The sequence below is a fragment of the Prunus persica genome, chromosome G3 (assembly GCF_000346465.2).
Source record: "Prunus persica cultivar Lovell chromosome G3, Prunus_persica_NCBIv2, whole genome shotgun sequence".
Taxonomy (NCBI): Eukaryota; Viridiplantae; Streptophyta; class Magnoliopsida; order Rosales; family Rosaceae; genus Prunus; species Prunus persica.
In genome coordinates, this window is record NC_034011.1 from 21091087 (window position 1) to 21104589 (window position 13503).

The window sequence follows — 13503 nt, forward strand, 5'->3', positions numbered from 1 at the left end:
ACTTATATATCTTTCTTCTAGTTGATGGGTTAGTAAATTCGATCTTCTGAGTTTCATCTCTCTGATAACAAGGAAGCTAAAACAAAATCAACTAATTAGACCAAGCCCATAACCAAGACATGGTAACCATTAACATGTGAATCATCGACCTACAATCTCACTAGCACAAAACCAGGCAAAGCATTCCAAACCAAACAGGACAGCAATCCTGGTATCCTCCACCCTCAGCTCCTGCCTATTCTTCCATAGTTGTTTGACAGAATCAACCTCAGCGGCTTTGGTGGGTTAAGCAGCAAGTTTGGCAGCAAGGTGGGTTTGGTGTTTGTGATAAAGTGTATTAGGGTGTACTAGGGGTATTTTTGGTAGTTAAATAGGGTGTACTTAGGTAATTTCACATTTTGATTAAAATATTATGGTGTACTTAAATCATAGGGTGTACTCAGTTAATTTTAGGGTTCGTTTAGCAGCACTCATTAAAAATTGATATTTTTTTTTTCCTGTTGTTCTTCAAAGAGCTTGAATGGGGGAGAAATAAATCCCGAGGGTGGGGAAAGGGGGGTGGCTGAGGGGAGAGGGGATTCTGGTTTCTGCAAATGGGGGTTGGGAGGAAGTGGGAGGACGGGGGATGGATTTGTGGGTGGTGGTTGGTGGTTGGGATATGGGGGCAGAAGAAATCGGGGGAGGGGGTGCTGATTTAGGGTTTTGCGGGGTGGGGGGAATGGGGCAAATTAGAATTTATAAAAAAGCTGAAACTAGAAAAAGATCTCCAAGAACCAGCAAAACCCAATCCTTGTCAAGCTTTAACTTTATGTACCACACAAAATTGAGAACACCCAAGGTGGTTCCAACCGTGAATTCTTCACTCAATTAAAAACTCCATTTTTTTTTATAACAAAAACATTATCTGTAAAATTATAAATACTTATCTGCTAGTAAGCTTTAATATATACTATGTTAATTTGGTAGAAAGGGCATCATAAATTATTTCAACTTTTAATTACTACATGGAAGGAAGTAATTGGAACTTTTAATTATTTCAACACAATCGGGTGGAGGGGGGGAAGGGGGTTCTGGTTTCTGCATGTGCAGGGAGGGAGCAAGGGGGAGTAGTCTGTCGGTGGTGGTTGGGAAATGGGGGAGAAGAAACTGGTGGGAGGTTTTCTTTTTCTCTATTTGATTTTTTTTTTTACATTATTTTCCTTATTTTTCTTAATTCTATACCTTGTAAAATGTAAAATTTACCCTTATATTTGACGGGCATTTGGATGGAATTATGAAAAAGCTAACGGCAGGGGTGAAATTGGGGAATAAATTTAATACAAGGGCTAAATTGGTTGAAAAATTAATTCAGGGTGGAGATTTCGACAAGCGTGATAGTTCAGGGGGAATTCGATAGTTTACCCTTAAAAAAACTTAAAAAATTTGCCTTGAACATTTGTTATCTACTATCATCTGCATTTTATATGCGTGCCGTATTAATCATTCTTTCTTCTTTGGAGATGTGGATTAGGACAAAACAATGTGCCAATCCCCTTGCAATATGAATCTTCTTTGGATTTTTGTTTAACCAAATTTAGTCAATTAGCCTCTTTATTTAATTATTTCTCGTCCAAAATATTTAGTACATTGTAAATGTTGTCTGTGAAAGCGAGCGTATCTTAACATCTTAGTAACTTTTTGAGTATGCTATCGATTTTAGGCTATTAATAGTACTTGGAAAGAAGCAAGCGCATCCACAACTTCAAACACGGTTATGATAGCAAAAGGAAACTACCTGGTTGGTCCAGTGAAGTTTCAAGGGCCCTGCAAAGCTCCGGTTAGTGTTCGAGTTGAAGGAGCCCTGCAGGCTCTTGTAGAGCCAGAAAAGCTCAAGTTAGAAGATGGTTGGGTCATTTTCCAAAATATTGATGGGGTAACAGTCTCAGGAGATGGCACTTTTGATGGCCAAGGATCAATAGCGTAATCCAAAAGTGATTGTGCCAAAACAGGAAAATGCAACTCACTGCCTATAGTAAGTTTTTTAAATTTGAAGTGGACCTTCAACATGTGATCATCACCACCCCTGGTGAAAGTCTAACCACAGATGGAATCCACATCCCCGTTGATGTATATTTTCGAACACCTGAAAAAGAGTATCCAAAAATTACAAATTAAATTACTCACAAGTGAGGAGAGACGTGCTTCAAATATTAGGGTTTAGGTTTTTCACGTTCAACCGTCATTCCCTCATTAGCCTAACAATGCTCGTTTTCATCCATGTTTAGTCGTCATCGCCCTCCTCGACTTGACAAGGCCTAGTCAATTTTCTTATGTCGAGTCGCTACCGTCACTCCTCTCTTCGATTCTGCTGTGCTGGCCTCGTTGTTGTCTCTCTCATATTCTGGGTGTTGGTTTTGTCATTCACTTTCTCCTCGGTGCGTCAGCATTTCTGGTGGTTGTCTTAGTATGGTGGTTTCAGTGGGTCTGCTGCTGCTATTGTGCCGACAGTCACCAAGTCAACGATGACTATGGTGCAAGCCGCTTCGTTGGGGTCGGCGCTCACGGTGGAGGTGGCTTTCCTCATGCTCCCTCCGTCGTCCGATCTGCGATCTCAAGCCTTACCTTCATGAGAAGACAGCCGTTGTCCAAATATTTGGCGTGGGTGGCTCTTCACCTAGGGTCTATGGTTTTGGTCCCAATTTATACGGTGTTGGGCAAGGTTTTTGGCAACTAGGGTTGTTGGGTACCATCCTTTTACCCATATTTCCCCTTTTTTTTTTCATCCTGTTCGGTTCGGTGTTCCGATTTTCCTGTCCCGATGCCCACCCCTAGTTCTTATAGATTAAGAATATTGTCCAAATGGTCAGTGCCAAGCAAAAATCCTGTCAAAAGTTAAGATAAACAATGTGAGGTTTAAGAACATTAGGGGCACTGCTGCTGATCCTGTTGTTGTGAAGCTTGCTTGCAGCAAAGGCATTCCACGCCAGAATGTATAAATTAGTGACATCCATTTGACATACAATGGGAAAAATGGTGCTGCCACATCTATTTGTACTAACGTCAAGCCTACAAAGACAGGCCAAATTTTTCCACCTGCTTGTGGAAAGACTGTAGTTTAATTTGCTGCAACTTTAAGGTGATTTAATTGCATCTTAAAGAGATGATTAAAAGGAATTAGTAGGAATTTAGACGAAAATAATCTGCAGGGCGCCCTTTCCATGCTTAATTGGAATGGTGGGTGGTGGTGGACTACACATACGTAACAGTAATGATGTTATCTTTTGTATACATGTATTATGGGTTTAGATTAATGTACTATTGTTATTCATGGGAAAGAAGTAGTAGAGAGATGTTAAAAAAAGTTTTATTTGATTGAAAAAGAAAGTTGTTGGAATATAAAGCTTTGGAATTTTTTTTGGAACCAAATTTACTCAATTATTCTCTTTATTTATTTATTTCTTCTTGAATGACCACCTCGACCAGTGGTGTGCTAGCCAGGAAGGGGTTGGATGATTCGTATATTCTTATGTTATATATTTTTTATATGCAAGAATAGAAGTAAAAAACTTCAAAAGAAGAAAGATTATTTGAGTAAACAGATAAATTTGAATAGACCATTTTTAAAATTAAAAAAATTTTCCTTGATCATTTGTTATCTACCACGATTTGCATTTTTTATGCGCCAATTAATCATTCTTTCTTCTTTGCAAATGTGAGTTAGGTCAGTGTGCCAATAATCAAAATACCCATGAGAGTTAAAACAGGTTTCCCGAGTGTGTTTTGGGTTTCACAATGAGTGCATCCATTCACGTTGGTCAGAGCCCTTAGTCGAGGAGGTTGTGTAGTCGGGCTTGAAGGTGAGCCAACAACCGTGACATAGGACTGCATCTGAAGCGGCACAACGATAGAAGAAGGCATCTGGCAGGGGTGACCGGTCGCTAAGGTGTAGCCGACTGGTTGGTGAGCTCCCTTGGCTGCCAAACCAGTCGCAGTCGGTGCCTGAGTGCCCATCATCATAGCTTGTCGGAGATCTTCTCGTCGGACATAAGAATATGCTTGCTCCACGGTGGGAAATGGAGCCATCTGAAGGACATCACTTCAGGCCTTATCAAGTCGGTTATCCAAGCCATCCAGGAAGATATAAGGCTCGTTTGGGAGTGCTTCTTCCCGAAGCGCTTATGCCAGTAGCGCTTAGGACATAAGCGCTTCTACAAAGAAGCAATTTGTCATTTGGATGTCACATTTAAAAGTGCTTTACACTACATAAAAGCACTTTTGATATTTTGTTAAGTGTTTGGCTGACACAATAAAAGCGCTTTGATTTATCTGGAACTCTCCTAAATTGTGAGTCTTGTGGACTTATGATATCACTATCCATGCGACAACGACATCTAAAATTATCCCCAACCCCCTTGACACCATCCCCACCAGAATGTTGAAATTGGACCATTCTATTAGTGAAAGCACTGAAAAATGCAATGCATTGCCATAGTGCAACCCAGAACACAGCTTCTTTCTAAAGTCGATACAAATTGAGAGGGAGTGCTTGGTGGCACTCTTTGGGGGTTTTGAGCGCGCAATGCTCGTCCAAAACACTGCAGCCAACAAATCAAAAGGGTTGGCTTCAGGGCAAGTTTTGTGGATTTGTGAGAGGCCTTGCTTGATCATTGCACTGGAGAATTTGAAAGTGATTGTGCTCATTTTCTTTTCTGGTAAAGGGGTCTTTGCTGCCATAGACTTGGCTTCATAATAAGCCTCTGCTGATTTTGTTTTTATTATGTCTTGATCAACGGGTCTGCCTCCGAGGGCTGATGACTCCCCGACGAGAAGCAGGTGGGCAAATTCATTTATCTCCAAAACCAGGATTGATTCTTATGTTAATGCTTTTTTAATCAAGTTTGGTGCTACATATAATAATGTTTGTTTTCAATAAAATCGAGCACACAATATTATATAAGCAAGAGGCATACAAGAATGCAGAACTCATCTCCATTCTCTAGCAAGAAAGAGAGAGGAAAAAAGAAAGAAAGGGTATTTTGGCATTTAAAAAAAATTAAATATAGGTATTTTCGGCATTTTAAAAGTTTCATTAAAGGAAGCCAAGTGCTTCCTGTGTTTTTGTGCTGCAGCGCTTTTAAGAAGAAGCACCTCTCAAGTGCTTCTTCCAAAACCACTCCAAGTGCTTTTGGATCTCACCCAAAGCACTTTTGCAATTTTTGCCAAACACCATTTTTAAAAGATAGAAGCGCTTTTCGTTGCTCCAAAAGCACTCCCAAACGAGCCTATAAACACAGTCTTCCTAGAGAATGTCGTTGTACTGTTGGATATCAGAGTCACACTACATCCTACTCGGACGACGGAAGTGTATGTCTTGCCACAAGCCTTGAAGATTATTGTAATAAGTTTCAATCGAGCCACCTGCTTGTCGCAGTCGTTGACTTTGCTATTTAAGGTCGTACACCTGAGGGGTGTACGTGCCATCAAAGTAGATCGTGGCAATCACATCCCATATTGTTTTCGCCGCAGGAAATCAAATAAAGGTGCTAATCAAGCGAGGGTCCAAAGAATTGATTAGCCAGCCTTTCACAACTGTGTTTTGGGTGCGCCATCAGTTGAAACTCGGGTTGGTTTGAGTAGGTGTCCCAACTTGTCTTTGCTGGCAACATACATCTCGACAACTTGGGACCAAAGGGGGTAGTTGGAGCCATCCAACTTGATTCCAATATGTGCTGAAGCTTCATAGGTAATAGTTGGGGTCGGGTATACCATGCTAAAATATGAGAACCTATGAGTGAATATTGTTTGTGGGAATTTTCTGTGTATTCTTGTCCATGTAGGAGGCCATATTTATAGTACAATATATATCCTTGTAGGTTAAGGAACGTAGTAACCCCTAATTCAATTTACAGTAGGAAATCATGAATTAAAGTGACTCAATTACATTTAATATAGGAATTTTTGGCTTGTGAGAAAAATAAATGCAGGTCCACAAGTCATGCGAATATATACAACCATACTATTTTTCAAATTTGTATCAACTTTCTCACATGGAAGATGTCTACAACTTTTACAAATATTAATGAGTCTCATTAGCTAAATAATATACAGATAGAAGTTGCACAAAAACATCGTTTGCAACTAATTGATGGCTCTTTCAACGAAAAAGCTTATAGTTAGAGGGGAAAAGAAACAAAAAAGCTTACCTTGGACAAAAGTAGAGAGTAATTTGGTTTGATAATGTTAGTGGTGCGGTTGTAAGCTTCCAACCGAACAATATATAAATTGGGTCGAAACGAAAATGGAGTACATAAAACTTAACCCACTTTTAATCATTCTCAACATCACCATTTACTTGATCCACCAAACAAGGCTCCTTCTGTTCCATTATTCGAAATCTCAAACTTGACATAACCACAATCAACCCTCAATAGCATTCTCTCTCTCTCTCTCTCTCTCTCTCTCTCTCTCTCTCTCTCTCTCTCTCTCCCAATCTGTTCCACCCAAAAACCATGCCTTGCTAAATAAGAATTCAATAGTGAGGGCCTTATATCTAAGGCCCTTATATGATCACTTAGCTGTTAGATCAAATTGGTTAGCCGTTGGATCAAATTGGTTAGTTTGATCTAACGGTTAAGAGATATGACCTCATGGCTTTAATTTGAGCTGTGGGTCCAGTCAAACAATATGGGTAGAATATTTTTTAGGTTATATTTCATTCTCCAAAAGAAGGTATTTATAGTATAAGGATGTAACCCTAGTAGGGTCAAACTAGAAAACAAGATAAAGACCTAATTACACAATATTTGTACAAAAAGGAAAGAAATATAATCCAAATAAACTGGGAAATAAATATCCTAATTAAGCTAGGTTCTCGCTAACACTCCCTCTCAAGTTGGAGCAAAGATGTCACGTATGCCCAACTTGTCAAGCGTGTTGAGAAAGACCGTAGTAGACATAGTTTTCGTAAGAACATCTGCTAGTTGATACTCGGATGATATAAACGGAAAAGAAATAATTTCAGCATATCCAATTTCTCTTTAACAAAATGTCGATCAACCTCCACGTGCTTTGTACGATCATGTTGCATAGGGTTATGCGCAATTGCAATTGCCGCTTTATTATCACAATACAAATCCATGGGTTTGGAGGAAGAGAGAGAGAGTGTGTGTGATGGTTGTGGGGTGGTGGCTGTGGGAAGGTGAGTTGTTGAGAGAGAGATGGAGACTGCGATGGATAAATGGGTGGTCGTGGGTTTGGGGGTGTGTTGTGAAAGGGAAGGCAGCGACGGTGGGGAAGGGGGATGGGTTGCGAATTAGTCTTGGGGGTGAGTTGCAGGTGGGGAAGGGGTGAGTTGCAGGTGGGAAATGGGTAGTCAGGTTGGGGAAGAAAAAGAGAGAGGGGATAGGGGATCTGTAGGTAGGATAGGTTTTTGTTTTTGTTCCTTTTTCTTTAATTTTTTCTAAAAAAATAAATTTATTTTTAATGTTTTAACTGAAAATTAGATGAAATGTTGATGATTTAGACGGTAGGGGGGAAATTGGTGAAAAAGTTCATATCCTTAATTTTGTAAAAAAAAAAAGGATAGTGGGTCAATTAAAACCAAGGTACAAGTTCAAGGGGCAAATCACTAGTACACCCTTCTTAATACAATACCCTATAAAATGTCAAATTTACCCTTATATTTGACAGGCATTTGGATGGAATTGTAAAAAAGCCAACAGCAGGGGTGAAATTGGCGAATAAATTTAATACAAGGGCTAAATTGGCTGAAAAATTAATTCAGGGTGGAGATTTTGACAAGCATAATAGTTCAGGGGGGATTCGAAAGTTTACCCTTAAAAAAAGTTAAAAATTTGCCCTGAACATTTGTTATCTACTATCATCTGCATTTTTTATGCACGCCATATTAATGATTCTTTCTTCTTTGTAGATGTGGATTGGGACAAAACAATGTGCCCATAACCTTGCAATATGAATCTTCTTTGGATATTTGTTTAACCAAATTTACTAAATTAGCCTCTTTATTTAATTATTTCTCTTCCCAAATATTTAGTACATTGTAAATGTTGTTTGTGAATGCGAGCGTATATCTTGACATCTTAGTAACTTTTTGAGTATGCTATCGATTTTAGGCTATAAATAGTGCTTGGAAAGAAGCATGCGCATCCACAACTCCGAACATGGTTGTGATAGCAAAAGGAAACTACCTGGCTGGTGCAGTGAAGTTTCAAGGGCCCTGCAAAGCGCCGGTTAGCGTTCGAGTTAAAGGAACCCTGCAGGCTCTTGCAGAGCCAGAAAAGCTCAAGTCACAAGATGGTTGGGTCGTTTTCCAAAATATTGATGGGTTAACAGTCTCAGGAGGTGGCACTTTTGATGGCCAAGGATCAATAGCTTAATCCAAAAATGATTATGCCAAAACTGGAAAATGCAACTCACTGCCAATATTAAGTTTTTTAAATTTGAAGTGCACGTTTTTATTTATTTATCAATCTTGTGTGCTAGAAACGGAGGCTAACAAATAGAGTTTGCTCAATTGGGTTCCTTGAATGCAGAACATAAGATTCACAGGGCTCACCAATTAACACATTCAAGACATAACATCCTTGAACAGCAAGCTGTTTCACATAAACGTCATAAACTGCAAAAATGTGACACTTCAACATGTGATCATCACCACCCCTGGTAAAGCATGCCTTAGATAAGGCCCTCACTCAGTTCTTATAAACGAGGCTAGGTCCCTTAACTTTTCAATGTGAATATAAAACGAATTTTCAATAGTTATTTCTCTTGTCACCACTGCTTTGTTACAACTTATGGTCAAGAATTTATTAGTTTGATTAGTGCGTTAGGAAACAATTTTTGGTTTATGAAAAATAAATTTTGTGTGTGTATTTTTTTTTAAATCTTTGCACCAAATTGGATGACAACAGGTTTAGTACTTTTGGTTTATGAGTCACCCATGTCATAAATCTTCTCTTTCTAATCTGACATAGTCTTGGAAGAAAAAATCTTTTGCCCAAATTGGAAACTGAGCGAAGAGCCATTGTAGGTAATTCATGTTCTAAAGCTGAGCAGCTTAATTAATTACTAATTATAGGATAGTTGACCAACATTCATGTTCTAAAGTGCGAGAAAGTTGAATTCAACGGATTTACCGTCTCAGCACCTAAGGAAAGCATGAACACAGATGGAATTCACATCGGTCGTTCAACTGGGATCAACATCACTGCCACAACCATCGGAACTGGGGATGATTGTATTTCGATCGGTGACGGTACCAAGGACCTCACCGTGACCAACGTTACTTGCGGGCCTGGCCACGGCATAGCCATCGGGAGCCTTGGAAGGTACCCAGAGGAAGAACCCGTGTCCGGCATCAATATTAAGAAATGCACCTTGACTGATACAACGAATGGTGTGAGGATCAAAACATGGCCTGCTTCCCCAAAATAGAGCACTGCCTCGGATATTCACTTTGAGGATATTACCATGGTTAATGTTGGTAACCCTATCCTCATTGACAAAGAGTACTGCCCATGGAACGAATGCAAAAAAGGGGTATCTATCTATAACAATTTATTAACACCATATATATGTTCCTTGTTAATCAAGTCATCATTTAATTAATCTTTAAAAAGTTTTAAATTAATCAATTAATGAATGGTTTTGTGTAGGTTTCTTCCAAAGTTAAGATCAGCAATGTTAGCTTCAAGAACATCAAGGGCACATGTACCGACCCAGTTGCTGTGAAGCTTGCATTCAGCCCAGGCCTGCCATGTGAGAATGTGGAATTAAGTGACATTGATCTCAAGTACACTGGAGACAAAGGTCCTATTACCTTTGTGTGTTCTAATGTCAAGCCGACAATTACTCGCGTGGCACAACCTCTTGCTTGCGCTACTATCGGTGCTGCTCCTGCTCCTGCTTGATCTAACAAGCACAAACCATGCTGCTGATGTTTCTTCAGAGATACATTGGTGTTGTGCTCTTCAATTTTGTGCTAAGTGTACTTGGTGTTTTCATCTAAGAAGGGGAAAATATCTCAGTGCTGATCACGAAGGCTGGGTTCAGGCCAACTGCTTGAAGGCTTCTGAAAGGGGCACTTTGTCAGTGCTATGCCGACTTCTCAGAAGTCGTGGAGGAATCAGCGGGTGCTTTTGTCCAGCGATTGGGTGTCTCCATCGGGACAGCCCGTCCGTTTCCACATCCCTACGACCTTCCAAATTGTCGGTAGGTCAGATTGCCGATTGGTAGGTGGCCAATTGCTTTCTTTATGATTTTAACCTTATTTTGTTTCTGTTTCTGTAGGCAAACTAAAGCAACCGAGCCCCACGCAATCAGAGATTCGGCAGGTTGATAGAGTTAGGTTGAAAGTCCCTGCCATTGGGAGGGTGTACCCCAAGTTTTTGTTCACCGAGAACCTTATCGAAGCCAAACTTGCCAGCCATGTTGAGAGTAAGTGGACTTGTTTTTTCGTTCTCATTCATATTATATCAATGCCTTACCGATCTCCTTCTTGTGCAGTGACGGATGCCAGAAGAGCCGCCAAAGCCAAGAGGATGAATGAGTCCTCAAAGAGGCGCCTCATGATGGGCATTGAACGGAAGAAAAGATTCGGCATGTGGAGGCAGTGCTAGTTCCGTCGGCTGAGGTTGATCCAGAGGATTAGACCCTTGCCGACCGTCTTCGGCAGCTCAACGTCGGGTCGGAGCCCAGCGGTGCAGCCGAGGCTAATTTGGCATCGAGAAGAGTGCTAACCACGGAGGCCGCTGCTTTCTAGGCAGCCAGAAAAAGGCCGTTTATGGTAGACCTTGAGGCAGAGCCGGTGCCAAAGTGCGGTCGGCAGATGGAGGAGCAGAGGGCTGTCCTGGCTGTTGAGGACGATGACAATCCTGCCGATCCGGTCACCCTCACATGCCAATCGAAGACACTCCAATTTGCGAATCATGTGATCCTTGGTTTGCAAATGGAGTTGTCGGAGATAGAGGAGCTACCGAAGAAACTCCTTCAGGAAGAAGCCGGTCGAGCCTTCCGTCTCCAGGCCTCCGTAAGTTTTTGTCTTCTTTTTATTTCCCACTGTGCCACTGTTGGCTTCTTATTATGCTGACCTTTTGCTTTGCTTTCCAGGCGTCGATGGACATGTGACCGTGCATGAAGCGGGCCATCGTCGCTGCCGAGCGTGCCAAGAAAGCATACGATGATGGCTGTGCCAAAGTATCCGAGGCAGGCAAGGCTCTCCAAGACCACGCTCACATGCTGAAGGATAAGCAGGCTACCAAACGGCAAGTTCAGGCTTCTGAGGCCAAACTGGGAGAGATGAGAGTGGCTCTTGGGGCTGCGATGATGGCGGCAAGGGATGCTGAGGCGGCTAAGGAGGCGGTGTAGGTGGCCTTGGAGGATTTCGAGCGTTCTAAGGTGGCATAAATTGAAGCTGTTGTTCGGGAGGGTTCCATGTTGCTGTGAGAGGTTACCATTCATCAGAAGAGTTCATCGTCATGCTAGACAGGGAAGTGGGCTCGGAGATGGCTGATCTGCTCTACAGATTCAAACAGTACAACCCCGGGCAGAAGCTGAACTTGAACTTTATTGCCGATCCTCCTCCCCTTCTTGAAGGTATTACCAAGAGATGATCGAGGACTATGAGGGGGAGGACGCTCCGGAAGAAGCCTGTGCTGTCGGGGTCCCCGCTACTACCGACGTTGCGAATGAGGAGGCTACCACTTGAGCTTTAGCCTCATAGTTTTCTTTATATATTTTGTATCTGCCATAAGGCAGCTCTTCTGAACACCTTGATGCCGAGGGCATCTTTTAATTTTGTTTAATAACTTGTCTAACGACCAAGTGATCACACTGTCGGTAGATTTTAGAGTTTAATCATCTTAATTGCTGTGGGCTAAATGAAAGATTGACTGCCAAGTAACTTTCCAATGGTAAGGAGACTTAAGTGTTTTTCATTGACGAAGGCTAATAAAGGATCTACTTGCAATTGGCAAGTGCAGGTAGGATCAGTAGTACCGAACTCCAGCTTATCTGCTGCCGTAGGTTAAGTAAATGCTTAATTTATAAGCGTAGGGTAATACATGACCGATAGTCTCTACCGTATCTTTTTAATTAACGAAAAATAAATAAACACACCGAAGGTTGTGAATGTATAAGCCGAAGGTTTTTTCATTAACCGTTGCCGAAGGCATGAATACAGGTTCATTGTATTACAATTTCGCCCTACCATAGGCTAGGTGACTTCATTTAAAACAGTATTTCAAATGATCTACGTTCATAGGATGACCGAGGGTTTTGCCGTTGGAGTCTCTTAGCCGATAGGTTCTCGATCGAAGGATGCCGATAATCTCATAAGGTCCCTCCCAGGAAGGTCCGAGTGTCCCTTCCGTAGGATTCTTGGTTGCCAGAAAGACTTTTCGCATGACCCAGTCCCCAATTCAGAAAGAGCAGGTTCTGAGCCTTAAGTCGTAATACTGAGAGACGCGCTGTTTGTATGCTTCATTCCGAAGGTTGGCTTGCGCTCGACGTTCTTCGATTAAGTCGAGGCTTAGTGCGAGGGCTTCCTCGTTTGTCTTCGGAGTGAAGCTTGCCTTTCGGTAAGAGGGCTCACCGATCTCCACGGGGACCACGGCTTCAGAGCCAAAGGCGAGAGAAAAAGGGGTTTCTTTGGTTGACGTTCGGTAGGATGTCCGAATGGCCCATAGTGCTTCCAGAAGTTTCTCTGGCCAAGTTCCCTTGGCTTTGTCGAGCTGCCGTTTTAGCAGTTTCTTAATGATTTTGTTTATTGCTTCGACCTGATCGTTCGATTGGGGGTGAGTTAGCGAAGCGAAGAACAAATTGATCTTGAGGCGAGTGTAGAATTCCCTAAAGAGTTTCGAGTCAAACTGCCTGCTATTATCGGTGATGATTGCATAGGGGACATCGAATCGGCAGCAAATGTGAGTCCAGATGAAGTCTTCCATCCTAGCTGCCGTTATGGTTGCCAGAGCTTCTTTGGTGAAATAGTCCACAGCAACCACGACATACTTGACCTGGCTTTTACCGTGCAGCATTGGACCGATCAAGTCCAGTCTCCATTGGGCGAAAGGCCACGGGCTTACGATCGGTGTTAAAGGCTCGGCAGGGATGTGAGGTATGTTGCAGAAGCGTTGACATTTGTCGCACCTCTTTACTAGTGTGTTTGCGTCCTGGTGCATAGTCGGCCAATAATACCATTGCCGAAATGCCTTATGTGCGAGCGATCGGGATCCAGAATGGTTGCCACATACGCCCCCGTAGATTTCAAGAAGGACAGTCCCATTTTTTCGGTGATGATGTGTTTCAGATACAGTGTAATATAGGTGTGTTTGTAAAGGACGTCGTTGATAACTGTGTATCTTGCCGATCGGTACTGCAGCTTTTGGGCCTGTGACTTGTCGGAGGGCAGTGTACCGTTTGTTAGGAGACCGTAGATGAGAGACATCCACTTGTTTTCGTACCGTACGGTACATACGTCCGAAGTTGCCGTACTAGCTTGAGATAGGA

The 13503-nt window shown here is 41.9% G+C and overlaps 1 pseudogene; it reads left to right on the forward strand.

The window, feature by feature from the left end:
• On the forward strand, positions 1754-9908 carry LOC18784273 (annotated as a pseudogene).